This window comes from Rhinoderma darwinii, chromosome 1, assembly GCF_050947455.1.
Source record: "Rhinoderma darwinii isolate aRhiDar2 chromosome 1, aRhiDar2.hap1, whole genome shotgun sequence".
Lineage (NCBI taxonomy): Eukaryota > Metazoa > Chordata > Amphibia > Anura > Rhinodermatidae > Rhinoderma > Rhinoderma darwinii.
The window spans coordinates 428,389,608-428,415,923 of NC_134687.1; the positions used below are offsets into that span (position 1 = coordinate 428,389,608).

General features: G+C 43.2%; 1 protein-coding gene across 2 annotated transcripts in view; it reads left to right on the forward strand.

Moving 5' to 3' along the window:
• ACACB (acetyl-CoA carboxylase beta) overlaps nucleotides 1-26,316 on the forward strand; it is a 251,264-nt gene that overhangs the window by 43,389 nt on the left and 181,559 nt on the right. The gene's annotated exons all lie outside the window — the stretch shown is intronic.

Sequence of the window (26,316 nt, forward strand, 5' to 3'; positions counted from 1 at the left end):
TAATTCATAATTCTGTGGTACAGTGCTACACTTCTCTATTCTTTTTAGGGGCCCCACACGTATTTGTTGTGGATTTTCCGCAGCAAATACATTGCTGGTTTCACCCCTTCTGCATTGAAACAATGAACATCCAAAACAGAATGAACATTGCTGCGGATTTGAAAACCATGCTCTACTTTCTGTGCAGATTTTTTTTTAAATCTCATCCACTTGCCTGTAACAGTCTTCTGCTGCAGATTCGCGGCCTGCAATTCCGGACTGAAAATCTACTACGTGTGTGGGTACCCTAGGGTTCACACTGAGTTCTTTGCAGGCAGAAAATCTGCGTCAAAATTCAGTTTTGAATTTTGAGGCAGATTTTCCTCTGCCTGCACGCCGATTTTCGCTGCGTTTTTCGCCCACGGCCATTGAGCGCCGCGGGCAAAAAACGCAGCTAAATAAGCTTTCTCTGCCTCCCATTGATGTCAATGGGAGGTCAGAGATGTAAACGCCCAAAGATAGGGCATGTCCCTTCTTTTTCCCGCGAGCTGTTTTTTCCGCTCGCAGGAAAAAACCACCTCCCATTGAAATCAATGGTAGGCATTTTCGGCTGTTTTTTGGCGCGTTTTCCGACACTGTTTCCGCATCAGAAAACGTGTCAAACTTTGTGTGAACTGACCCTAAGATAGGTTTGTTTAGCTGCTTACCCTGCACTCTTATCTTCCTACTTACACACAAAGAAAATTATGGGTGAGAAGATAAAAGGGGAGCATAATTTAAGAATTACATTTTAGGTACAGAATTATAAGTAAGTTATAAATAATGGACATCTAGGTCTGGGCTTCTCAATCCTTTTCTACTAGGGCCTCACCAGCCAAATCCACCAAAATAGTAGTAGTGTTGAACTTTATAACAAAAGCCAGACAGACCATTTGTAATGACCTGGTCAGGGTATCCTCCAATGTCCAGGCCAGAGTCTATCCCTATGGGCAAGTGAAACGTAGTGGGGTCTCTGGCATTGGCAAATATGAGAACAGAAGCCTAAGGCCTTCTTCACATGGCCGTGTTCGGTCTGCGAGATACTGACCATATGTCTGCCATGATTCCCGGACTGAATACATTTCAGGGAACCAGGCTCTTAGCATCATATGGGTCAATGGGTCAATGGGTGCGTGAAAACAACGCAGGTCGCACGGAAGCACTTCCGTGCGAACTGCCTGTTTCGCGCAACAGCTGTCAAAAGGATGAATGTAAACCGAAAAGCACCACGTGCTTTTCTGTTTACAAACATCCAAATGGCGTGTCATAATGATGGCGGCTGCGCGAAAAGCACGCAGCCGCGCATTATAAGATGCTGCCTCACGGAGCAGGTAAGTGGCTTTTGCGCAGGCAAAACGCTGCGTGTTTTGCGTGCGCAAAAACGCCACATTAGTCTGAATCAGCCCTTAAAGCGACCCTCCGGTCTCAGGACAAAATTATAAATGTGATGGGGCATATGGAATAATATTACCTGGTAATAATATTACCTGGTGCCCTCCAGTTGTGCTCCACTGCCATGTATCTACCATTTTAGGGTCCCATCACTGTTGTCTCCAAATAGCCACTGTGCTTCTCAGACTGAGTCTAAGACACTCCCTCTGTTTACAGATTGGACGGAACTGCCGACGTAAGCAGCACTGGCCAATCAGAGAACAGTCGGAGTATCTCAGACTTGTAGTCTAAGAAGTGCTGCAGCACAGACGGGATCCAAAAACTGCGGATGCATGGCAAAGGGGCACAACTGTAGGGAACCAGGGGATATTACTCCATATACCCTATCATATTTAAAATCTTGTCCCAGGACCAGAGGGTCGCTTTAAGGCCTTATTCACACGAACGTGTTTAACGTCCGTGATCCGCGCGTCGCACGGACCTATGTCAATGGGGCAGTTCAGACATTCCGTGATTTTCACGCAGCGTATGTCCACTGCGTAAAACTCACAACATGTCCTATACTTGGCCGTTTTTTGTGCATCACGCACCCATTGAAGTCAATGGGTGCGTGAAAATCCGTGTGTTGCGCGTGATTCGCGCAACAGTAGATAAAGAAATTAAGTAAAAAATAAAAGCACTTAATTTATTTTTCTAAACATCAAAACCGCGTGTCATAAGGATGGCATATGCGTGAAAATCACGTTCACGCACCATTCACTAACCCACGGTACTGGAACGCGCGCAAAACGCTGCGTTTTTTGCACACGCAAAACGCACACGTTCGTGTGAATAAGGCCTAAGTGTGAGACCCCTAGAAGAAGCCAGAATTCTGGCGAAACGCGCGTCGGGAGCTTAACAACAATTTTAAAAATCCTATGGTGCACCACTTGGCACTAGCTGTCCAAGTTCCACTATTTGCTCCACGATCCTCTTTCATTCACGGCTGCCAGCTGCCTGCTGGTTGTCCGTGTTCGTGACTGCAGTGCGCCCTGCTGAGTCTATCAGCTGGGTGATTCATCCTGTCTGGGCTACCGCCGGCTCCCGTTGCTGACCCCAGTTCACCTGCGGGTACTGACGGCAGCCCTGCCGCACACACTGCTTCTCGGCTTATAGCTGAGCACAGCTACGATTGCTTACGGCCGTTCTCACTTTGCCTCTCAGCTGATAGCTGAGAGTGTTCTTACTGTTTATACGACCGTTCCCAACGCTGCTGCTCTGATCCCCAGGGACACCAGCGTGAGGGTGCAGTTCATTTACTGTTCACACCACCATACCAACACTAACGCAGGGGTAAGAGGCTTGCAAGGTTTCACCTTGCTTATTATTACACCTCTTCTCATTACAGGGCACATCGCCACTGGCCCAGCTGCACTTAGTATTATATAGTGTAACAGTCAATACTCTAATCCAGGCTACACAGCCGGTCCAATTTAAGACAGAGTGATCGGTAGAACTACTAATTTACAGTTTCATTCATTATCATGCGATTTGTGGCAGCTGTAGTATAATCATCTAGTACTACCAACGGAACAACGGACAGCAATATTATATATTACCTCATCATTTAATTCATGGCCAAGGGTATGTGAATTGAGGGGTCACTCACACATACCATTTGCACCATTGGACCTTTTAATCATTTTTCTTAATGCATATATAATAAAAGTTAATTATTAATTTTCTCATAGACCACATCCTTTTCCCCCTTCCTTTTCCCTGATTCAACTCAGCTCAAATTGGTGGTGTACACCATGTGGTCTCTCTGACATGACATATATTGTGTAATAGGTGATCCTCACCAATCTTTGCTAAGTGTGAGAATAACACATTGACCTTGATGTTTGGAAAGAGCTTTCAAACTCTTCCGCGTGTTGCCTGCATTGCACAATATGTTATTCTTGGTGTAATACACCAATGCATCACCTTACTTGACACAAAACGAAAAACTTCTAGCCGGCTGCTCACATAAGTATTCTGTAATTTTTTTCTCAGCAACTTTAAATATTAAAGGGAACCTGTCAACAGCATTTCACCTATTAACCCCTTGAGTACCCAGCTCATTTTGGCCTTGAGGACCAGACCCATTTTTTCAAATCTGGCATGTATCACTTTATGTGGTAATAACTCCGGAATGCTTTTACCTATCCAATTGATTCTGAGATTGTTTTCTCGTGACATATTGTACTTTAGTTTAGTGCAAAAATTTGGTCGATAAATTCATTGCTTATTTGTGAAAAACACCAACATTTAGCGAAAATATGAAGAAATTATGATTTTTCCAATTTTAAATGCATCTGCTTGTAAAACAGATAGTAACTATTTTGTGTGGTATTACTATTTCACATATTCCATATGTCTACTTTATGTTTGCATCGTTTTTTGAACATCCTTTTATTTTTCTATGACCTCACAAGGCTTAGAACTTTAGCAGCAATTTCTCATATTTTTAAGAAAATTTCAAAAAGCAATTTTTTTCAGGGACGAGTTCAGTTCTGAAGTGGTTTTAAGGGCCCTATATATTAGAAACCCCCATAAAACACCCCATTTTGAAAACTGCACCCCTCAAAGTATCCAAAACAGCATTCAGAAAGTGTTTCAACCCTTTAGGCGTTTTACAGGAATTGAAGGAAAGTAGAGCTGAAATTTTCAAATTTCATTTTTTTTTACAAAGTTCATATGTAATACATTTTCTTCTGTACCACAGAAGGTTTTACCTGAGAAACGCAACTCAATATTTATTGCCCAGATTCTGCAGTTTTTAGAAATATCCCACACGTGGCCCTAGTGCGCTAATGGACTGAAACACAGGCCTCAGAAGCAAAGGAGCACCTCTTGGATTTTGGGGCCTCCTTTTTTCAGAATATATTTTAGGCACCATGTCAGGTTTGAAGAGGTCTTGTGGTGCCAAAACAGTGGAAACCCCCAAAAGTGACCCCCATTTTTTAAACTACACCCCTCAGGGAATTTATCTAGGGGTATAGTTAGCATTTTGACCCCACAGTTATTTTGCTATATTTTCTGGAGTTAGTCTGTGAAAATGAAAATCTACTTTTTTTCTGGAAAAACGTAAAAATTTCTAATTTTTGCAAGAAATAAAGGAGAGAAAGCACCCCAACATTTGTAAAGCAATTACGGAAATACCCCATATGTGGTAATAAACTGCTGTTTGGACCCATGGCAGGGCTCAGAAGGGACGGAGCACCATTTGGATTTTGCAGCTCAGATTTTGCTGAATTGGTTTCTGGGCGCCATGTCGCATTTGCAGAGTCCCTGAAGTACCAGTACAGTAGAAATTCCCCAGATGTGATCCCAATTTGGAGACTATACCCCTGAAAGAATTAAATTAGAGGTGTAATGAGCATTTTGAACCCTCAGGTGTTTTATAGATTTTATTAGAATTGGTCCGTGAAAATGAAAACATTTTTTTTTTTCCAATAACCTGTAGCTTTAGCTCAGAATTTTTCATTTCCACAAGGAATACAGGAGAAAAGACACCCCAAAATGTGTTACACAATTTCTCCTGATTACGGAAATACCCCATATGTGGTTGTAAACGGCTATTTGGACATACGGCAAGGGTCTAAACGGAAAAAGTGCAATTTCGTTTTTGGAGTGGAGATTTTACAAAATTTGTTTTTGACGCCATGTTGCATTGCGCTGAGGTACGAGTACAGTGAAAACTCCCGAGAAGTGACCCCATTTAGGAAACTACACCCCTCGAGGAATTCATCTAGAAGTGTAGTGAGCATTTTGACCCCCAAAGGTTTTGCAGAAATTAGTGCACAGTGGATGTTGCAGATATAAAATTGACATTTTCCACATATATGATATTTCAGTGCCCAATGCGTTGGGCCCAGCTTGTACCACCAGAGACATACGCCCCATAAATTGTTAAGCGGTTCTCCAGAGTACGGTAATACCCCATATGTGGTCATAAACTGCTGTTTGGGCACATTGCCAGGCCCAGAAGAACCGCCATTTGGCTTTTGGAGCGCAGATTTTGCTTGGTAGTAGTTTTGTTTAGTGTTTTACTGGTGTTTCAGTTTATAATGTGGGGGCATATGTAAGCTGGGCGGAGTGCATACATTTTTTGCGTGACACGCTGTCGTTTTTATTGGTACCATGTTTGGCTACGCGCGACTTTTTGATCACTTTTTATTCCATTTTTTTGGAAACAACGTGACCCAAAAAGGAAATTCTGCCATTGTTTTTTATGGTATTTTTTTTACGGTGTTCACCGTGCGGGATAAATAATATGATATTTTTTTAGGTCAGGCCGATACGAACGCGGCGATACCTATTATGTCTAGTTTTTGTCTTTTTTTCAATTTTTTTAGTAATTATAAAGGGCTTGATCAGGGAAACAAGGCGATTATTGTTTTTATTACGTAAAACTTGTATTTATTTATTTATCTAAAACTTTTTTTTTACTTTTTTTTCACTTTTTATTTTACACATACTAGGGGACTGGAAGATCTGATCTTCTGATCCCCTGCACAATACACTACACTACTTCTGTATGTACTGATGTAGTGCAGTGTATTGTAACTGTCACTTTACAACTGACAGTTGAGCCTATTACGTCCTGCCTTGGGCAGGACCTAATAGGCTCCCGTACCTGGCAACCAGGAAGCCGTTGCTAGGCTTCCTGGTTGCCATTGCAACCATCAGAACCCCGCGATTTTTCGCGGGGGGGGGCAATGAGGTGCAGAGGGAGCCCCCTCCCTCTGTATCAATCACTTAAATGCCGCTGTCGCTATTGACAGCGGCATTTAAGGGGTTAAACTACAGCGATCGGAGAGGACAGTGATCGCTGTAGTTGCAGTGGGATGTCGGCTGTATATTACAGCCGACATCCGATGAAGATGGAGCGAGCACAGCTCCTGTGCCCGCTTCATCCTCAGGGCGTTTCTATACGCCCATTTTCAGGAAGGGGTTAATAAAAAGTGTTTTTTTTTTTTACACCGCTTTCTCTGATCTCCTCACGTATCTCACAGAAGTGAGGAGATCAGAGAAAGTGACAGGAGCTTTCTCCTGCAGAAAACGTCAGACGGCTGTGATTGGTCAGTCTTCAGAGACTGACCAATCACAGCAATCGCCGGCATTGGGGACTGCTAATTGGTCCCCAGGCCGGTTGCAGAGACGGTTAGCTGTCAATGACAGCTGCCGCCGCTGTTCTGTCACTATGTGATTTCACATAGTGACAGTTTATTCCTGCGCCGTAATAGTACGTCGAAGGTACGCTGGAATAAGCGGCCAGCGACGTACTATTACGTCGAAGGTACGCAAGGTGTTAAACCTGCAATACCTGAAGGTGGGTAAAAAAATCATTTTTATGTAACCTATATTTATTAAGTCGGCTCTGTACCTTTTAGTATTCAATTTTTTCGTTTTCCCACACCGTATGCTAATGAGCATAAGAGTCATATCTTCGTTTGAAAAGTCATATCTTTATTCCTCAAGCCTTTCCGAGTTAACCCCGCCCCTTACTTTTGATTGACAGCTCCTCGCCTCCCCCCATGACACGAAATCCTGCACTTGTGCATCAATGACTTGTTCTGGTGCGTAGGAACTAGATTTGAGGCCCGGACTAAGCAAGGAAGGGTATCGGATCATACATGACGGGAGCATGCGCAAGATCTCAAATGAGATTTTGGCATTCAGAGTGGGCCAGTTTTTGGCGGTGGACGGGCATAACAAGAGGAACGAACGAGACAGATTATTACCATAAAAAAAGGCACAAAATGTTTGCAGACCGTTATTTACGGTCGGTGGTGTTTAAGAGAGGAGATAACGGCAATGAACTTTTGACAGCAGCGGCCAGCAAGAGGTGAGTAGAGTTCAATAGGTGAAATGCTGGTGACCGGTTCCCTTTAAAGAGGCTCTGTCACCAGATTTTGCAACCCCTATCTGCTATTGCAGCAGATAGGCGCTGCAATGTAGATTACAGTAACGTTTTTATTTTTAAAAAACGAGCATTTTTGGCCAAGTTATGACCATTTTTGTATTTATGCAAATGAGGCTTGCAAAAGTACAACTGGGCGTGTTGAAAAGTAAAAGTACAACTGGGCGTGTATTATGTGCGTACATCGGGGTGTTTTTACTTATTTTACTAGCTGGGCGTTCTGACGAGAAGTACCATCCACTTCTCTTCAGAACGCCCAGCTTCTGGCAGATCACGCTGTGACGTCACTTCCCCAGGTCCTGCATCGTGTCAGACGAGCGAGGACACATCGGCACCAGAGGCTACGATGCCAGGAGTCCCTGCCTCTCTGCAGGACAACTGTCCCGTACTGTAATCATGTTTTCAGTACGGGACAGTAGTTCCACGGAACCCGGCTCCCTGCACTGTGTTCGGTCCGGGACTTGCGGCCGAAATACGTCCGTCAATTACGGACGTTATTAGTGTGTGTGCACATACCCTGACTCTGCGTGGGAACATACCCTAAACATTAATAAATTGACCTGTGGTGCGGAATTTAAGGCTGGGTTCACACAACCTATTTTCAGACGTAAACGAGGCGTATTATGCCACGTTTTACGTCTGAAAATAGGGCTACAATACGTCGGCAAACATCTGCCCATTCATTTGAATGGGTTTGCCGACGTACTGTGCAGACGACCTGTCATTTCTTTTGACAGCTGTCAAACGACGACGCGTAAATTGCCTGCCTCGGCAAAGAAGTGCAGGACACTTCTTTGCAACGTAATTTGAGAGGTTCTTCATTGAAGTCAATGAAGAGCAGCTCAAGATTTACGAGCATCAAAGACGCCTCGCATAATGCGAGGAGGAGCTTTTACGTCTGAAACGAGGCAGCTGTTTTCTCCTGAAAACAGTGTCTTTTCAGACGTAAAAGACATATCTCGTGTGCACATACCCTAATTCCTGCAGCATGTCAATATGCTGCGTTTTTGTTGATTTCCTGTCCCATTGAATTTAATGGGGATGCAAAACTCGGAACAGAAAACCAAGCGTTGCGACGTATTCCGAGCGATTACGCCAGAAAAATAGCAACTAAGGAAAAAAAATATATATTTACCCAGAACGCCCTCCTTCTTTCTGCATTCCGGCCTCCTGGGATGACTTTGCATCCCATGTCACCGCTACAGCCAATCACAGTAGCTGCAGCTTCCCATGGCTAGCAATGTCATCCAGGGATGCCGAAGTGAATATCAGAGGAGGCAAGGGGTAAGTATGAACAGCTTTCTTCCACAGCGGATATCCAGTTTGAAGAACCGCAATTTTTTTGGGACGGAATGTACTCCCACTTTCGATCCGTATTCTGCATTTTACTTTCGGTCATCCACTGAGTCATCAGTGACTCACACCTATATCTCTGATTATTGGCTGTATTAGGGTATGTGCACACGATCTCTTTTCAGGCGTAATGGAGGCGTTTTACGCCTCGAATTACGCCTGAAAAGACGGCTCCAATACGTCGGCAAACATCTGCCCATTGCTTGCAATGGGTCTTACGATGTTCTGTGCAGACGAGCTGTCATTTTACGCATCGCTGTCAAAAGACGGCACGTAAAATTACGGGCGCGTCAAAGAAGTGCAGGACACTTCTTGGGATGTAATTGGAGCCATTTTTCATTGACTCCATTGAAAAACAGCTCCAATTACGTCCGTAAAAGACGCCGCGAAAAACGCGTGCACTTTTAAAAACATCTGAAATTCTGGAGCCGTTTTCTCCTGAAAGCGGCTCTGTAATTTTAGATGTATTTGCCGTGTGAACATACTCTTAGGGCTTATTCAGACGAGCATGAAACTCATCCATGTGCGGTGCATGGACAGCACACGGATCCATTGATTTCAATGGGGCTGTTCACACAGTGAGAGTCCGTTGCGTGAAGCTCACTGCATGTCCTATATTGGTGCGTTTTCACGCACCTACGAACCCATTGAAGTCAATGGGTGCGTGAAAACCACACACAGCACATGGATGCACATCCGTGTGCTGTGCGTGATTTGTGCATCAATTCCATTGAAAAAAAAAAAGTGCTTTGCGAATTCGTGAAAAACACATGCCACTCGCAAAGCACACCGACAGATTTACGCGCGTCTTTTATGCGCATAAATCTGTCACGCTCGCGTGAATGTAGCCTTAGATGGAGGGCTGCCGGCAAGGTAGTATGGGGAAAGCTTGTGGGCCATCGCCTGAGGTCATGTGATCCTTCTTTCTTCATCCGATCTGTAAAAAGGCAAACACCATTTTGAGCGATTCGTACGGAATGAATCCCAAAAGATTAAGATTCACTAACATCCGAAACCTTTGGGAAATTTATTACGAATTCAATTTGCAGAGAATTTATTCTTTTATCTCTATCTATAATGCATTTAGTAGGCAGCAGAAATTACACAAATTCCACCAACTGCATCAAAATGTAGCACACTTGTTTCCTTACGCCACCTCATTGCTGGCGTATATGCGACCTGAGGCTGGGTTCACACGACCTATTTTCAGACGTAAACGAGGCGTATTATGCCTTGTTTTACGTCTGAAAATACAGCTCCAATACGTCGGCAAACATCTGCCCATTCATTTGAATGGGTTTGCCAACGTACTGTGCAGACAACCTGTAATTTATGCGTCGTCGTTTGACAGCTGTCAAAAGATGACGCGTAAAATTACAGCCTCGTCAAAAGAAGTGCAGGACACTTCTTGGGACGTTTTTGGAGCCGTTTTCTCATAGACTCTATTGAAAACAGCTCCAAAAACGGGCGAAAAAACGGCGCGAAAAACGCGAGTTGCTCAAAAAACTTCTGAAAATCAGGTGCTGTTTTCCCTTAAAAACAGCTCCGTGTTTTCAGACGTTTTTGGCTCAGCGTGTGAACATACCCTAATACTGTGACAAAAATTATCGTACGTACAGAATGTATTTTTTTTTTTTTTTTTTTAAAATTTTAACAGATCCTTTTTATTTCACATTTCTGAAAAAAACAAGAATACATTTAACCCCCTTTAGGACGCAGCCTGTTTTGGCCTTGTGGCACAGCTTATTTTTTCAAATCTGACGTGTCACTTTATGTGGTAATAACTCCTGAATGCTTTTACCTATCCAAGCGATTCTGAGATTGTTTTCTCGTGACATATTGTACTTTATGATAGTGGAAAAATGTGCTCAATAAATTCAATATTTATTTGTGAAAAACACCAAAATTTAGAGAAAATGTGCAAAAATGTGAATTTTTCTAAATTTAAATGTATCTGCTTGCAAAACCGATAGTAATACCACACAAAATAGTTACTAATTACCATTTCCCATATGTGTACTTTATATTCATCATTTTTTTGAACATCCTTTTATTTTTCTAGGACGTTACAAGGCTTAGAACTTTAGCAGCAATTTCTCACATTTTCAAGAAAATTTCAAAAGGCTATTTTTACAGGGACCAGTTTAGATCTGAAGTGGTTTTGAGGGCCTTATATATTAGAATCCCCCAATAAATCTCCCCATTTTAAAAACTGCACCCCTCAAAGAATTCAAAACAGCATTCAGAAAGTTTCTTAACCCTTTAGGCGTTTCACAAAAAATAAAGCGAAGTAGAGGGGAAATGTACAAGTTTCTCTTTTAATTGCCGAAATTCATTTGTAAATAAAAAAAATTGTGTAACACAGAAGGTTTTACCAGAGAAACGCAACTCAATATTTATTGCCTGCAGTTTTGAGGAATATCCCACATTTGGCCCTAGTGCCCTAATGGACCGAAACACCGGCTTCCTAAGCAAAGGAGCACCTACAGGATTTTGCGGCCTGCTTATTTTTAATTGTATTTTAGGCACCATGTCAGGTTTGAAGAGGTCTTGTGGTGCCAAAACAGTGGAAACTCCCCAAAAGTGACCCCATTTTGGAAACTAGACCCCTCAAGGAATTTAGCTAGGGGTATAGTTAGCACTTTGACCCCACCGGTATTTTGCTATATTTATTGGAGTTATTTTGTGAAAATGAAAATCTACTTTTTTTTCTGAAATAACATAGAAAGTTTTAATATTTACAAGGAATAAAGAAGAAAATGCACCCAACTTTTGTAAAGCATCTTCTCCCGATTACGGAAATACCACATATGTGGTAATAAACTTCTGTTTGGACCCATGGCAGCTCTCAGAAGGGAGGGAACGCCATTTGGATTTTGGAGCGCAGATTTTGCTGGATTGGTTTTAGTGCCATGTCGCAACTGGAAACACCCCAAAAGTGACCCCACATTTGGGAAACTACACCCCTCAAGGAATTTTTCTAGGGGTATAGTGAGCATTTATACCACACAGGTTTTTTGCAGAATTTAGTAGAATTAGGCCGTGAAAATGAATATAAACATTTTTGTCCACTAAAATGTTGAATTTTTTCATTTTCACAAGGGAGAAAGGAGAAAAAGTCGCCCTAAATTTGTAACGCAATCTCTCCCGAGTATGACAATACCCCACATGTGATAATTTAATTTTTTAATAGAAATGAATTAACCTTTGCAGGACTGATCCTTTTTTGCTTTTCCATTTTAGTTTTTCACTCCCCGCCTTCCAAACGCTATAACTTTTTTATTTTTCCATGAATTGAGCGGTGTGAGGGCTTATTTTTGGCAGTACGAGCTGTAGTTTTTATTGGTACCATTTTTTGGTACATGCAACTTTTTGAACATATGTTTTTAGAGCTTTGGTGACCAAAAACAATGATTTTGGCGTTTTAAATTCTTTATTTCTTACGGCGTTCATAATGTGCTATAAATGACAATTTTACTTTATTGTGCGGGTCGGTACGATTACGATGATACCATATGTATATTTTTTTTTATGTTTTGCAGCGTTTGCACAATAAAATCACTTCTTTATAAAATTTATTTTCTGTGTCACCATATTCTGAGTGGCGTAACTTTTTTAATTTTTCAGTCAAAAAAGCGTTGTAAGGGCTTTTTTGCGGGACAGGCTGTAGTTTTTATTGGTACTATTTTCGGGTACATGCAACTTTTTGATCACTTTTTATTCTATATTTTGGGAGGGGTTGTGACCAAAAAAAGTGATTCTGGCTTTGTTTTTCATGGGGTTTTTTTGCGGCGTTCATCGTGCAGTAAATTGCCGAAATCAGCGGCAATGAGCCGCTGATCAGCAACAGTGGAGTGTCAGCTGTCAGGGACAGCTGACCTCCCGGTTCCCGATGCACACTGTCGCCGACACTGTCACAGACACGGTCATCGACAGTGTGCATCGCGAACGGCAGTGACGTCCTGTCACTCTGACAGGAAGTCTATCAGGAGGCTGGTCCTGATAGGCCTCTGTACATGGCAGACACGGAGGCCATTACTTGGCCTCCGATCGCCATGCTAGCCATCTGCAAACCTCACGATTTCATTGTGAGGTCTGCCGATGCGCTAGAAACCCCTGAATGCGGTGATTGCAATTGATCACCGCAATTAAGGGGTTAGTTGCCGAAATCAGCAGAAATAAGTCGCTGATCGGCAAACAGTGGAGTGTCAGCTGTCAGGGACAGCTGGCCTCCCGGTGCACACGGTCGCCGACAGTGTGCACCGGGAACCACGCAGTAACTGTACGTCCCTGTGCGCTAAGACACTGGCCACATGGACGTGCAGTTGCGTCGTGGTGCGCCTAGGGGCGCCTCGAGCAACTCACCCCCACCCCAGGAACAAGGCCAGACATAAGGAGAATCCATATCATCCAGTAGCCATGTATATATTGGTGGTACATAGTATGATAGAGTTTATCCAATAAGGAGCAATAATCATGCAGCATCTGGAGGTCCCTTATAAACATTTAGAGAGGTTCAATGTAACATGCACCTGAGTGATTTTTTTTTACTCCATATAAGTTTTGTGTTGTATTTCTTGATAAATGTTTTTTAATTGCCCATCGTATCCAAGCTCTATGCTTGCTGTCAGTGAACGGTCAGTGGAATTGAAATGCAAATAATATTAGAAAGTTGGAAAATGTTTCAACATACAATGATTAGGCCTTTTACTTACCTAACATTTCTTCAAAGTGTTTGCTTGGGACATTGCTAATAACATTTATTGAAACCAGCACAGGGCTTGCTAACAATTTGCAATATACTACATGCAGCAATGCAACCTCAAAGCTCTGATCTTGGAGACCATGGCTAACATTGCCCGATATAGATCTAAAATATTAAATATTTATATATCATATGGTATAATGTTACCACTACTGTAAAGCATAAGAATATCAGCAGTCATCGAGCAGTTCCTTAGACATGCATGAGGCCACAGGTTGTGTACATTATACAGGACTCGGAGGTGACTCCTAATATTCCTAGGGGCCTTTCACACGAGCATGTTCGGTCCGTAATGGACGGACGTATTTCGGCCGCAAGTCCCGGACTGAACACACTGCAGGGAGCCGGGCTCCTAGCATCATACTTATGTACGACGCGAGGAGTCCCTGCCTCTCCGTGGGACTACTGTCCCGTACTGAAAACATGATTACAGTACGGGACAGTTGTCCTGCAGCGAGGCAGGGACTCCTAGCGTCGTACATAACTATGATGCTAGGAGCCCGGCTCCCTGCACTGTGTTCGGTCCAGGACTTGCGGCTGAAATACGTTCCGTCCATTACGGACGTAACATGCTCGTGTGAACCCAGCCTTATAGTCTTTAGTAAATGCCACATTATTCTTAGCAGCTGCTGATTCCTGTCCACCATTGACAGTCATTCATCCTTTACAAATAGACGGTCTGCAGCATCTGAGGTGTGTATTATCTTGTTTTGCCCCAACTGGGTCACAGTACTGCATAAGGCTCTATTCACATCACACACGCGCTTTTTGTTGGCAGCATTCGTTGGTATAGTAGAAAAACTTATACCACGCGATGTACATTTATTTTTACTGTATGCCTCTGGAATAGATACTGTATGCACATATACAGTAGGACCTACTACACATATAGGACCTAATGTATGCCAACTTGTGCCATGCAGGTGTTGTGAACTCCTTTTACCGTCCGCTCACCTGTACTAGAAATATTACTGGTGGAATCCTATTGGCTGCTATAAGCAACACCTGCCATTTTTTGTCTTTTTGAGTTCTAATAAAGTATCCACATAATATATTACAAACTGTAATAAGATGCTGCACCCTCGTTATTTAAGTTTATTTACAGGGCCGCAAAGAGCTCCTTCAATCCAGATAAAGTGAGAGCGAGCCAGAACGGACTTGAGAGTCGATTACTTCAATCTACTCGGGAATAGCTCTGCTATGCGTCAACTATAATTCTTATGCAAATAAGCCCCTTAATCAGTAAAAGGGACTATTTTTAAGAAATGGTGTGTAAATGGCAGCCCTGTGCATCCTCCCCACTCCTATTTATCCAGATCTCTCTTCTCCTTTTCAAAAGCATATTTTTTACAGAGCAACTTGCTATTAAAGCCTGTGTATCTCTCTCTACTCATTATTCTACTGAGACTGCATTCACATTACAGGACAGTATGATCTGCTTCAGGGTAGCACCTATGAACTCTGATCAGTATGATCATGCTGGTATACACATGGCTGTTCCGTGGTATTATCGACTAACCTCATCCGCCATATAAATGGCGTTAGTCTGTTCCTATTACACACTGAGATAAGGCCTGAGAGTTTTGTATGTAAATGTAGGAAGGGTGCTGCACCTTCAACTTATCTATGTTTTATAACTTACCAAGTAGTTGGGAGAACACCGATAACTGAAGTAGCAAAGGTGACACACAGAAGGAAAAAGACTTTCAATCATATTTACTTCGGATGCATCAGCTCTTTATATAAAGTCTTCAGCTATGGATCCCGTGTACCTTCTGGGGTAAGTCAGGGAGCCCACTTTATGTTTGCCGTTTGTGATAATCCACCTGTTGTGCAATGGTCTGTATTTTCAGGATACCTTTAACTTTTCTAATGATTTTCAAACGAGTAATATCCTGCCCCCTTTATCTTCTTCTAAGCCATAATCCCAGCTTTCCTGATAGAAGGAAAGAAGAAAGTGTAACTCAGAACCTATTTGAAATGATAGACATGCAGGTGAGCTTTAATGTGGTAGCCCAAGTGCACCGCAATAGCATTGTGAGATTGTGTTGCTGCCTTTCGAGAGGCTTAAACCACCATTGCTGAGTCCGGTGAGTGACCACAGACAATTGTAGGGAATTTTTTAAATACGTAACGCAAGCAGATCCCTTATGCAAACAAAATGTACTCTGCAATGAACGGCAAGAAGTGAGGAGTTGATACATACCACACGTGTATGTTCACAGGTGGGTGTGTTAAAAAAAAAAAACGCTAAAACCGCAGGAATGCACTAATCAACTTTTGCATGCAAATTAAATTTAGGATTATATAGGTACACTACCGGTCAAAAGTTTTAGAACACCTACATTTTTCCAGGTATTTTTGTACATTAACACAGTTCTAGTACAGCAAATAATGTGAAATGGTTCAAAAGAAAGTTAAAAACATGAAAATATGAATTTTTAACCTCAAACGTAACAATAGTCTGAATTTCTGATTTAACCAAAGGGCTTTTTTCAGGGAAGACATCAAGGACAGCTACTCTGGAGCACAGAAAGCAAATTATGGTTTGAAATTGGATGCAAACTATTTCTACAGGTGTCTCAACTTTTGGAGAATTACTTTCAAACCCTCAGATCCAATATAACCAGTGTTGGAACAGACTGCATTACAACACTCTGCAGGGCAGGATTTTAACAGTTTTGCGCTTTAGGACTGAGCACATTGCTACAGTGAAGGAAATAAGTATTTGATCCCTTGCTGATTTTGTAAGTTTGCCCACTATCAAAGACATGAACAGTCTAGAATTTTTAGGCTAGGTTAATTTTACCAGTGAGAGATAGATTATATAAAAAAAAAAAAAAGAAAATCACATTGTCAAAATTATATATTTATTTGCATTGTGCACAGAGAAATAAGTATTTGATCACTTTGGCAAACAAGACCTAAAACTTGGTGGCAAAACCCTTGTTGGCAAGCACAGCAGTCAGATGTTTTTTGTAGTTGATGATGAGGTTTGGCCCACTCCTTTGCAGATCATCTGTAAACCATTAAGATTTTGAGGCTGTCGCTTGGCAACTCGGATCTTCAGCTACCTCCATAAGTTTTCGATGAGATTAAGGTCTGGAGACTGGCTAGGCCACTCCATGACGTTATTGTGCTTCTTTTTGAGCCACTCCTTTGTTGCCTTGGCTGTATGTTTCGGGTCATTGTCGTGCTGGAAGACCCAGCCATGAGCCATTTTTAATGTCCTGGTGGAGGGAAGGAGGTTGTCACTCAGGATTTTACAGTACATGGCTCCATCCATTCTCCCATTGATGCGGTGAACTAGTCCTGTGCCCTTAGCAGAGAAACACCCCCAAAACATAATGTTTCCACCTCCATGCTTGACAGTGGGGACGGTGTTCTTTGGGTCATAGGCAGCATTTCTCTTCCTCCAAACACGGCGAGTTGAGTTAATGCCAAAGAGCTCAATTTTAGTCTCATCTGACCACAGCACCTTCTCCCAATCACTCTCAGAATCATCCAGATGTTCATTTGCAAACTTCAGACGGGCCTGTACATGTGCCTTCTTGAGCAGGGGGACCTTGCAGGCACTGCAGGATTTTAATCCATTACGGCGTAATGTGTTACCAATGGTTTTCTTGGTGACTGTGGTCCCAGCTGCCTTGAGATCATTAACAAGTTCCCCCCGTGTAGTTTTCGGCTGAGCTCTCACCTTCCTCAGGATCAAGGATACCCCACGAGGTGAGATTTTGCATGGAGCCCCAGATCGATGTCGATTGACAGTCATGTTGTATGTCTTCCATTTTCTTACTATTGCACCAACAGTTGTCTCCTTCTCACTCAGCGTCTTCCTTATGGTTTTGTAGCCCATTCCAGCCTTGTGCATGTCTATGATCTTGTCCCTGACATCCTAAGGGTATGTTCACACGATGAGAGGCATTTACGTGTGAAAAGACAGACTGTTTACAGCTGCCTCGTTTCACACGTAAATGCTCCTCCTCGTAATTTACGAGGCGTCTGAGACGCTCGTAAATCTTGAGCTGTGCTTCATTGAGTTCAATGAAGAACAGCTCAACTTACGTGGCAAAGAAGTGCCCTGCACTTCTTTGCCGAGGCAGTCCATTTACGTGTCGTCGTTTGACAGCTGTCAAACGACGACGCGTAAATTACAGGTTGTCTGCACAGTACGTCGGCAAACCCATTCAAATGAATGGGCAGATGTTTGCCGACGTTTTGTTGCCCTATTTTCAGACGTAAAACGAGGCATAATACACCTCATTTACGTCTGAAAATAGGTCGTGTGAACCCAGCCTTAGAAAGCTCTTTGGTCTTGCCCATGTTGTAGAGGTTAGAGTCAGACTGATTAATTGAGTCTGTGGACAGGAGTCTTTTATACAGGTGACCATGTAAGACAGCTGTCTTTAATGCAGGCACCAAGTTGATTTGGAGCGTGTAACTGGTCTGGAGGAGGCTGAACTCTTAATGGTTGGTAGGGGATCAAATACTTATTTCTCTGTGCACAATGCAAATAAATATATATAATTTTGACAATGTGATTTTCTGTTTTTTTTTTTAAATATATTCTATCTCTCACTGGTAAAATTAACCTAGCCTAAAAATTCTAGACTGTTCATGACTTTGACAGTGGGCAAACTTACAAAATCAGCAAGGGATCAAATACTTATTTCCTTCACTGTATCAGAATGGCAAGAAAAAGGCAATTAACAAAAGACAGACAATTATAATCGTAAGGCCTTATTCACACGAACCTATATAATACGTCCATGCTACGCGCGTGGAAATCACGCGCGTCGCACGGACCTATGTTAGTGAATGGGGCCGTTCAGACTGTCAGTGAATTTCACGCAGCGTATGTGCGCTGCGTGAATCTCATGTCATGTCCTATATTTGCCCGTGTTTCGCGCAGCACGCACCCATTGAAGTCAGTGGGTGCGTGCAAATCGCGCTCGGCACACGGAAGCACTTCCGGGTGCCGCTCGTGATTCGCTGAACAGTAGTAAAATAAATGAATGAAAACAGAAAAGCACCTCGTGCTTTTCTGTTTGTAAACATAAAAACAGAGTGTCATTATGATGCCGGCTGCGCGAAAATGATGCAGCCACGCACCATATGCTGATGCCACACGGACCTTTTGCGCGCGCAAAATGCAGTGTTTTTTGCGCGCGCAAAACGGACACGTCCGTGTGAATAAGGCCTTAGAAGCGTAGGCCTGTCCTACAGAGCAATTAACAAGAAAGCCAATAAGGTGGCAGTCAGTACAGTTTCCTATACCATCAAAAGGCACTTGGAAACTCTGACAGGAAGAGGTCTGGAAGACCAAAGGCCACTACAATGTCAGATGACTCGTTTTTGAGAGTCAACGGTTTAAGTGATTGGCGCCTCACAGCACAAAATCTTCAAGCCCAGGTTAATGCAGCGAAAAATAGTTTCCATTTCAATTGTGAAGAGAAGACTTCTATCTGAAGGTTTGACAGGTTGAGTATCAGTAAGAAAGCCACTGCTAAGGGTATGTTCACACGGCCAAATTTCAGACGTATACGAGGCGTATTATGCCTCGTTTTACGTCTGAAAATACGGCTCCAATACGTCGGCAAACATCTGCCCATTCATTTGAATGGGTTTGCCGACGTACTGTGCAGACGACCTGTTATTTACGCGTCGTCGTTTGACAGCTGTCAAACGACGACGCGTAAAAATACAGCCTCGTCAAAAGAAGTGCAGGACACTTCTTTGGACGTTTTTGGAGCTGTTTTCTCATAGACTCCAATGAAAACAGCTCCAAAAACGGACGTAAAAAACGCTGCGAAAACGGCGCGAAAAACGGCGCGAAAAATGCGAGTTGGTAAAAAAACGTCTGAAAAGCAGGGTCTGTTTTCCCTTGAAAACAGCACTGGATTTTCAGACGTTTTTGTTTACTACGTGTGAACATACCCTCAGATTGCAAAAAAAAAAAAAAGAGTGGAGGAGTGGAAGAAGGTCTTATGGACCGATGAATCAAAATTTGACATTTTTGGTACATCATACAGGGTTTTTGTACGTCGTCAAGAAAGTGAAAGGATGCTTCCTCAGTGTGTGACACCAACTATCAAACATGGAGGAGGAAGCGTGATGGTCTGGGGCTCTTTTGCTGCATCCAGAGTTGGCAACTTGCACAGGCTTACTGGCACACTGGGCAAAGGGCTCCCACAGCATTTTTATGTGCCATGCAATACCCTCTGGTGTACGTCTACTTGGTAAAGGGGTTCATATTACAGCAAGACAACATTCAAAACATATGTCTAGGTTATGTCTGCACTACCTAAGACAACGGCAGGCTTCAAAGAGTGGAACGTCCTGCACAATCTCCAGACTTAGGCTGGGTTCACACGACCATGTTACGTCCGTAATTGACGGACGTATTTCGGCCGCAAGTCCCGGACCGAACACAGTGCAGGGAGCCGGGCTCCTAGCATCATACTTATGTACGATGCTAGGAGTCCCTGCCTCGCTGCAGGACCACTGTCCCGTACTGAAAACATGAATACAGCACGGGACAGTTGTCCTGCAGCGAGGCAGGGACTCCTAGCATCGTACATAACTATGATGCTAGGAGCCCGGCTCCCTGCACTGTGTTCGGTCCGGGACTTGCGGCCGAAATACGTCCGTCAATTACGGACGTAATTAGTGTGTGTGCACATACCCTCAGGCCTCATGCACACAAACGTATTTTTGTCCTCCCGTAAATACTGGCGTAAATACAGGTCCTTGGTCACACGTATTCGACCCGTATTGCACCAGTATTTACGGACCCGTGCCCGTAAATACGGTCCGGTGTCACCCGTATTTACGGGCACGTTTTCGCTGCAAAATTACACAGCAGTAATCGGCAGCCCTTCTCTCTATCAGTGCAGGATAGAGAGAAGGGACAGCCCTTTCCGCAGAAAAAGTAAAAGAAATTCATACTTACCCGGCCATTGTCTTGGTGACGCGTCCCTCTCTTAACATCTAGTCCGACCTCCATGGATGACGCGGCAGTCCATGTGACCGCTGCAGCCTGTGATTGGCCTGTGATTGGCTGCAGCGGTCACATGGGCTGAAACGTCATCCCAGGAGGCCGGACTGGAGGAAGAAGCAGGGAGTTCTGGGTAAGTATGAACGTCTTTTTTTTTTTTTTTTTACAGGTTGATCTATATTGTGATCGGTAGCCACTGTCCAGGGTGCTGAAACAGTTACTGCCGATCGTTTAACTCTTTTAGCACCCTGGACAGTGACTATTTACTGACGTCGCCTAGCAACGCTCCCGTAATTACGGGTGCACACACGTAGTCACCCGTAATTACGGGAGCCCCATAGACTTCTATGGGCCTGCCCGTGCCGTAATTACGGCCTGAAATAGGACATGTTCTATATTTTTCAACGGCACGGGCACCCTCCCGTAAGCATACGGGGAGGTACCCGTGGCCAATAGAAGTCCATGGGCCCGTAAAAACGTTCCGTAATTACGGCCCGTAATTACGGGCATTTTTACGTTCGTGTGCATGGGGCCTTAGGCTGAGTTCACATGTCGCAGTCAAATTTGGGTTTTAAAAAAATTGCACAAAATTTGGCTACGATTTTAAAAATTTGTTTTAAATTGTAGCAAAAAAAACAACCCTACTTGACTGCAATGTGTGAACCTAGCATAACTCTAATCAATAATCACAATTCCCTAAACTTAATCTAATGCATTAACAATTTACTGTTTGTTTTTTTAATGCAACTAATTGGAAACGATAGTTCATGGCGGCTATCAGTAGATGAAAATGTATTTTCTGACTGCCGGAAATCTTTTTCCATTTATCAGAAAACTTATAAAACATTCGGCTCTAGTGTGAGACGTTACCACTATGACTGTAGCGTGTAATGGTAAAGAATCGGTCAGCAGATTTTATGCTAAAGATCGGGCATGGACAAGATAGGGACGGTGTAAAATGTCTAAACTTTATTAATGTTTGTGTGTAGTGCGACTTATTTGATGCTGCAATCCGGGTGCTGTTAAACGTCTGGCTTGTAGAGTCAACAAACTGCTTCATTAGATAAGCTATTGCTCATTTTCTCACTTTTCTGAAAAAAAAGCCACCCCCATATGTGACAGTCAGAGAACAAACATGCACAAACAATCAACATGATTGATAAGTGGGGGTGATAACTTGATAAATTCATGTTACCCCCTCCCCCTATGATCATCTATAGCTACACAGGGATAGGAGGAGCACAAATATCCCTTCTTTCTGCATGCTGCCCGCACTCCCACCCATTAGCTCCCCTCTAATCCTCCAGCGTTTTTTCTACGTTGTTAACAGTGCAGTTTAAAGAACATGTTATATTTATTATGCGGGTCATTATGGTTCCTGCGATGCCATATATAATGTATTTTTTTTAATATTTTTTAAACTTTTGCAAAAGTGTTTTATGAGGCATTTTTATATATATTTTTTAAATTAATTTTATTTAATGTACTTTTGGTAGGCCCCCAGCTGCCATAACACTCCATTGGTGCAGGACGCAGAAGGGTGGCAGAGGGAGCTCCCTCCCTGTGTCTTACCACCTAGATGCCGTGGTTAATATGGATTGCGGCATTTACGAGGTTAACCGGTTAGGATCAGGGGTACCTGCCTTAGCCTGTATCTAATCCTATCATGTGTGATACTGTCTGCTCAGCCACTGTATCTAATCCTATCACGTGTGATACTGTCTGCTCAGCCACTGTATCTAATCCTATCACGTGTGATACTGTCTGCTGAGCCAATGTATCTAATTCTATCATGTGTGATACTATCTGCTGAGCCAATGTATCTAGTCCTATCCATAGTTTATAGGGTCGTAGTTCTATAGATATGCTATGCTGTCTCCTATACACACATTTTTTTTTGGGGCGGACACATATGTATTGGGGCTATTTCCCTGACATTTTAAGCCCTGAGGGTATCTTCACACGGTAGCGTCCGTTACGGCTGTAATTTCAGCCATAAAGGCATGTGCAGGCGTCTTTCGCTGCGTCCATTACGGACGTAATTGGAGCTGTTTTTCTATGGAGTCCATGGAAAACGGCTCCATTTACGTCTGAAGAAGTGACAGGCACTTCTTTGATGCGGGCGTCTTTTTTACGCGCCGCCTTTTGACAGCGGCGTGTAAAAAAAATGACCGTCGGCACAGAACATCGTAAGACCCATTCAAATGAATGGGCAGATGTTTGCCAACGCTTTTGAGACGCATTTTCGGACCTAATTCAATGCTAAAACGCCCGAATTATGTCCGTAAATAGGGTGTGTGAACCCAGCCTTAGTGACGCCCCCGGCTGCTAGTGTTGCATTGTTGGGTCACTTAGGAGACCCAGCGATGCAGCTGAAAGCTGCGGACTGTCGGCCATGAGGAGTTTGTGGGGGGGGGGGGCCCAATAAGAACTTTTGCATCGGGGCCCATGAGCCTTTAGCTACGCCCCTGTATGGAAGGATTCTGTTACACAAACTATGGACTTTTTCACCACGTAATCACGTTTTGTTGGAACGAAGGAATGCTTAAAATAAAGTCCTTTGAATTATTTCTTCAACCAAGGCCTGTTTGTCATTTTGGAAAATCCCACACTTTACCATAATACATTAGGTATCTTTTCTACATTCTGACATTTTTGCCTAAAGTGCAGGTATGTGATTTTCTCTGCACTGACCACACGCTCTGGTCAGCTCTCTTCTGTACCCATAGCTTGTTCTAATATTCCTGGAACAACCCTGCATAAACAGCTGTATGCCTGTGCGGCTTAGTCATATTATGGCGTTGTGCGGATACTGTATATTTACAGCCAAATTTGGATCTAGTCATACATAAACAGGAAAGCCTTTCCAAAAAAAAAAAATTATAATTAAAAACTGCAGCATGTAGTGTGAATGGAATTTTTAAAAACACTGTTCACTAAAATATCATCTGCCCAGTGTTCCTCAGCATCCGGAACATGGGAAAATGCATGAGAAAAAAGCGTTAGGCTTCATGCACACGACCGTAGCCATTTTCGGGTCTGCCGGCCGCGGAGCTACACCCGCGAGCCGTGCACATGGCCGCATCCATTATTTCCTATGAGCCTGGACCGCAGAACACGGCCGTAATAAGGCTTGCAAGTTCTTTCTGCGGTCCGGGCTCCAGGGCCATGCACAGACCGTGGAAACCACGGTCGTCTGCATGGGCCCATAGGAATGAATGGGGCCGCAATTCTCCCGTGGATTTTCGGGGGAATTGCGGCCGCAAAAGCACGTTCGTGTGCATGGGGCCTTAATGGGACATTGTATCCCAAAATATAACTTTTACGTAGACTGCTTTCACACGTGCAAAATACGGGTGTTTTTTTCCCCCCTTGTTTTACGGACGTAACACCCAGACCTCTCGCCATTTATGAGAACCGGATTTAGAGCACCATAGAAGCCTGTGGTGCTCTAAGTCCAGTTCTAAAGAATGGTAGGAGGTCCGGGTGTTGCGTTCGTAATGCGGGAGCAAAAAAGCACCCGTATTATGCTCGTTTGAAATCACGGCATGTACTGTGTTGGTGTTTATGCCAGTAAAGTCTCCCAACGTATACTCCAATGTGCCCCTAGACTTTAGTAGGCACAGATGTCAAAATTTCTCATCCGCAACTGAAATGATAGCGGACTTCTCGTTTCAATATAACTATATACCCCAATTATTTTTTTTAATTTTTATTATAATGCTTGCAATTAAGATAAACTATGAACGTAGCCAACAACACTTTTCACTATCCCTATGCTTTTCAATATAGCTAAATAAAAGAAAAAAAGGTATACGCATGTAGAGGGACCAAACATATGCCAAAAGGATTCTCTTTGGTCCGTGAAGGTTGTTGTCTTGTACGATAACTCATGGGAGGATTTTATTTTGGCTTCTTTCACACTACCCTTAGTATACGTTTACCTCTCTTCCATCAGAGGAAGAGAGAATCGAAAAAATTAAACGGAAAGAAACGGTTCCTTTAGAATTACCATTGATTTCAATGGTAATTCTTTGTTTCAGTTGCTCTCCGTTCGCTAGGTTTCCTGGTTTTTTCGCGGAAACAAAAGTTCTGCAGACTGCACTTTTGCTTCCTTAAAAAAAAAACGGAAACCTAGCGAACGGAGACAAACGGAAAGCAACTGAAACAAAGAATTACCATTGAAATTAATGGGAACTAACGGAACCGTTGCTTTCTGTTTAATTCTCCCTTCCTCTGACAGAAGAGGTGAACGTATATAAACGGTAGTGTGAACTTAGCCTAAGGCTTTATTCACACGAACGTGGCGTTTTTGCGGACGCAAAAATGCGGCGTTTTGTGTGCGCAAAAGCCACTTAACAGCTCCGTGGGGCAGCAGCCTATGATGCGCGGCTGCGTGATTTTCGCGCAGCCGCCATCATTATGACACTCCGTTTGGATGTTTGTAAACCGAAAAGCACGTGGTGCTTTTCTGTTTTCATTCATCCTTTTGACAGCTGTTGCGCGAATCACGCAGTTCGCACGGAAGAGCTTCCGTGCGGCATGCGTTGTTTTCACGCACCCATTGACTTCAATGGTGCGTGATTCGCGCAAAACGCCCAAAGAACGGACATGTCGTGACTTTTTTTTTCAGCGCACTCACGCTGAGTAAAAATCACGGACATGTCTGCACGGCCCCATAGACTAATATAGGTCCGGTCAACGCACGTGAAAATCACGCGCGTTGTACGCGCGTATTTTACGTTCGTCTGAATAAAGCCTAAGACTGGTGTTTTAGATGCCAGTCATAGGCCATGTTCAGACGTGGCGGAATTTTCCCGCTGCAAATGTTGGTGCAGATTCGGGGCAATTACGCAACGAATCTGCAGCAACATTTGCATATTTGACAGGTAATTCACACGTTGCAGATATCACAGTAGACTTGCCACAGATTTGTTTTTGCATTGCAAAGGCTGAAATCTGCAGTGAAATTCCGCTTCTTCTCCGCAACGTCATGAACATGCTGCGGAGGGAATATTCTGCACCGCAGCCTGATTTCCGCACAGTTATTTTCTGCAATGTCTGAACTAAGTTTCCTAAAAATGTATAGAAACAAATGTAAAAAACGTCCGTTGCAGAATTCCACTGCGGACTGTCCCCAGCGCAATTCAACAGCAATTCCGCCACGTGTGAATATGCCCTTAATCTAAAGAGCACTGGAGTTAGATGCGCCTCATTTATAAAGAGGTACACTTCCCTGAACAAATGAGGGACATCTCTGGCCGTCTTGTGTACCAGAAAGTCAAATCATACTCCAACTATGAGCTGGAGTAGATTTGTGCTATAATTTACGCCAGATTTTGAGGTAAATTAGAATAAATTTTTTCAGGATTAGAAAGAATAATACATTTTCTCCCATAAGGTAAGATGATATATTGTTGATCGATCTCTGCCTTTTATATTTAGGGTATGTTCACACTGCTTATTGTCGGCCGAAAAATCTGAAATGGGAAATACGGCATTCTGGTCCGACGGGCCGTTTTTTGTAAAAAAAAATGGCAGCGAAAAAGAAGTGCATATCAATTCTTGAGACGTTTTTGGAGCCGATTTTCATTCATTCTATAGAAAAACAGCTCCAAAAACGTTCGTAAAAAAACGCAGCGAAAAACACGAGTGGCTTAAAAAAACGTCTGAAAATCAGGAGCTGTTTTCCCTTGTAATTTTCAGACGTTTTTTATTTTGTGTATAGACATACCCTCAGCCTGGTCGTGGCTTCTATTAATGGGACGCAGATCTGTCGTTCGGTATGAACTACTTTTCAAAGACAACAACCAAAAAAAATCCAACAGGGCAGATTAACTTTTC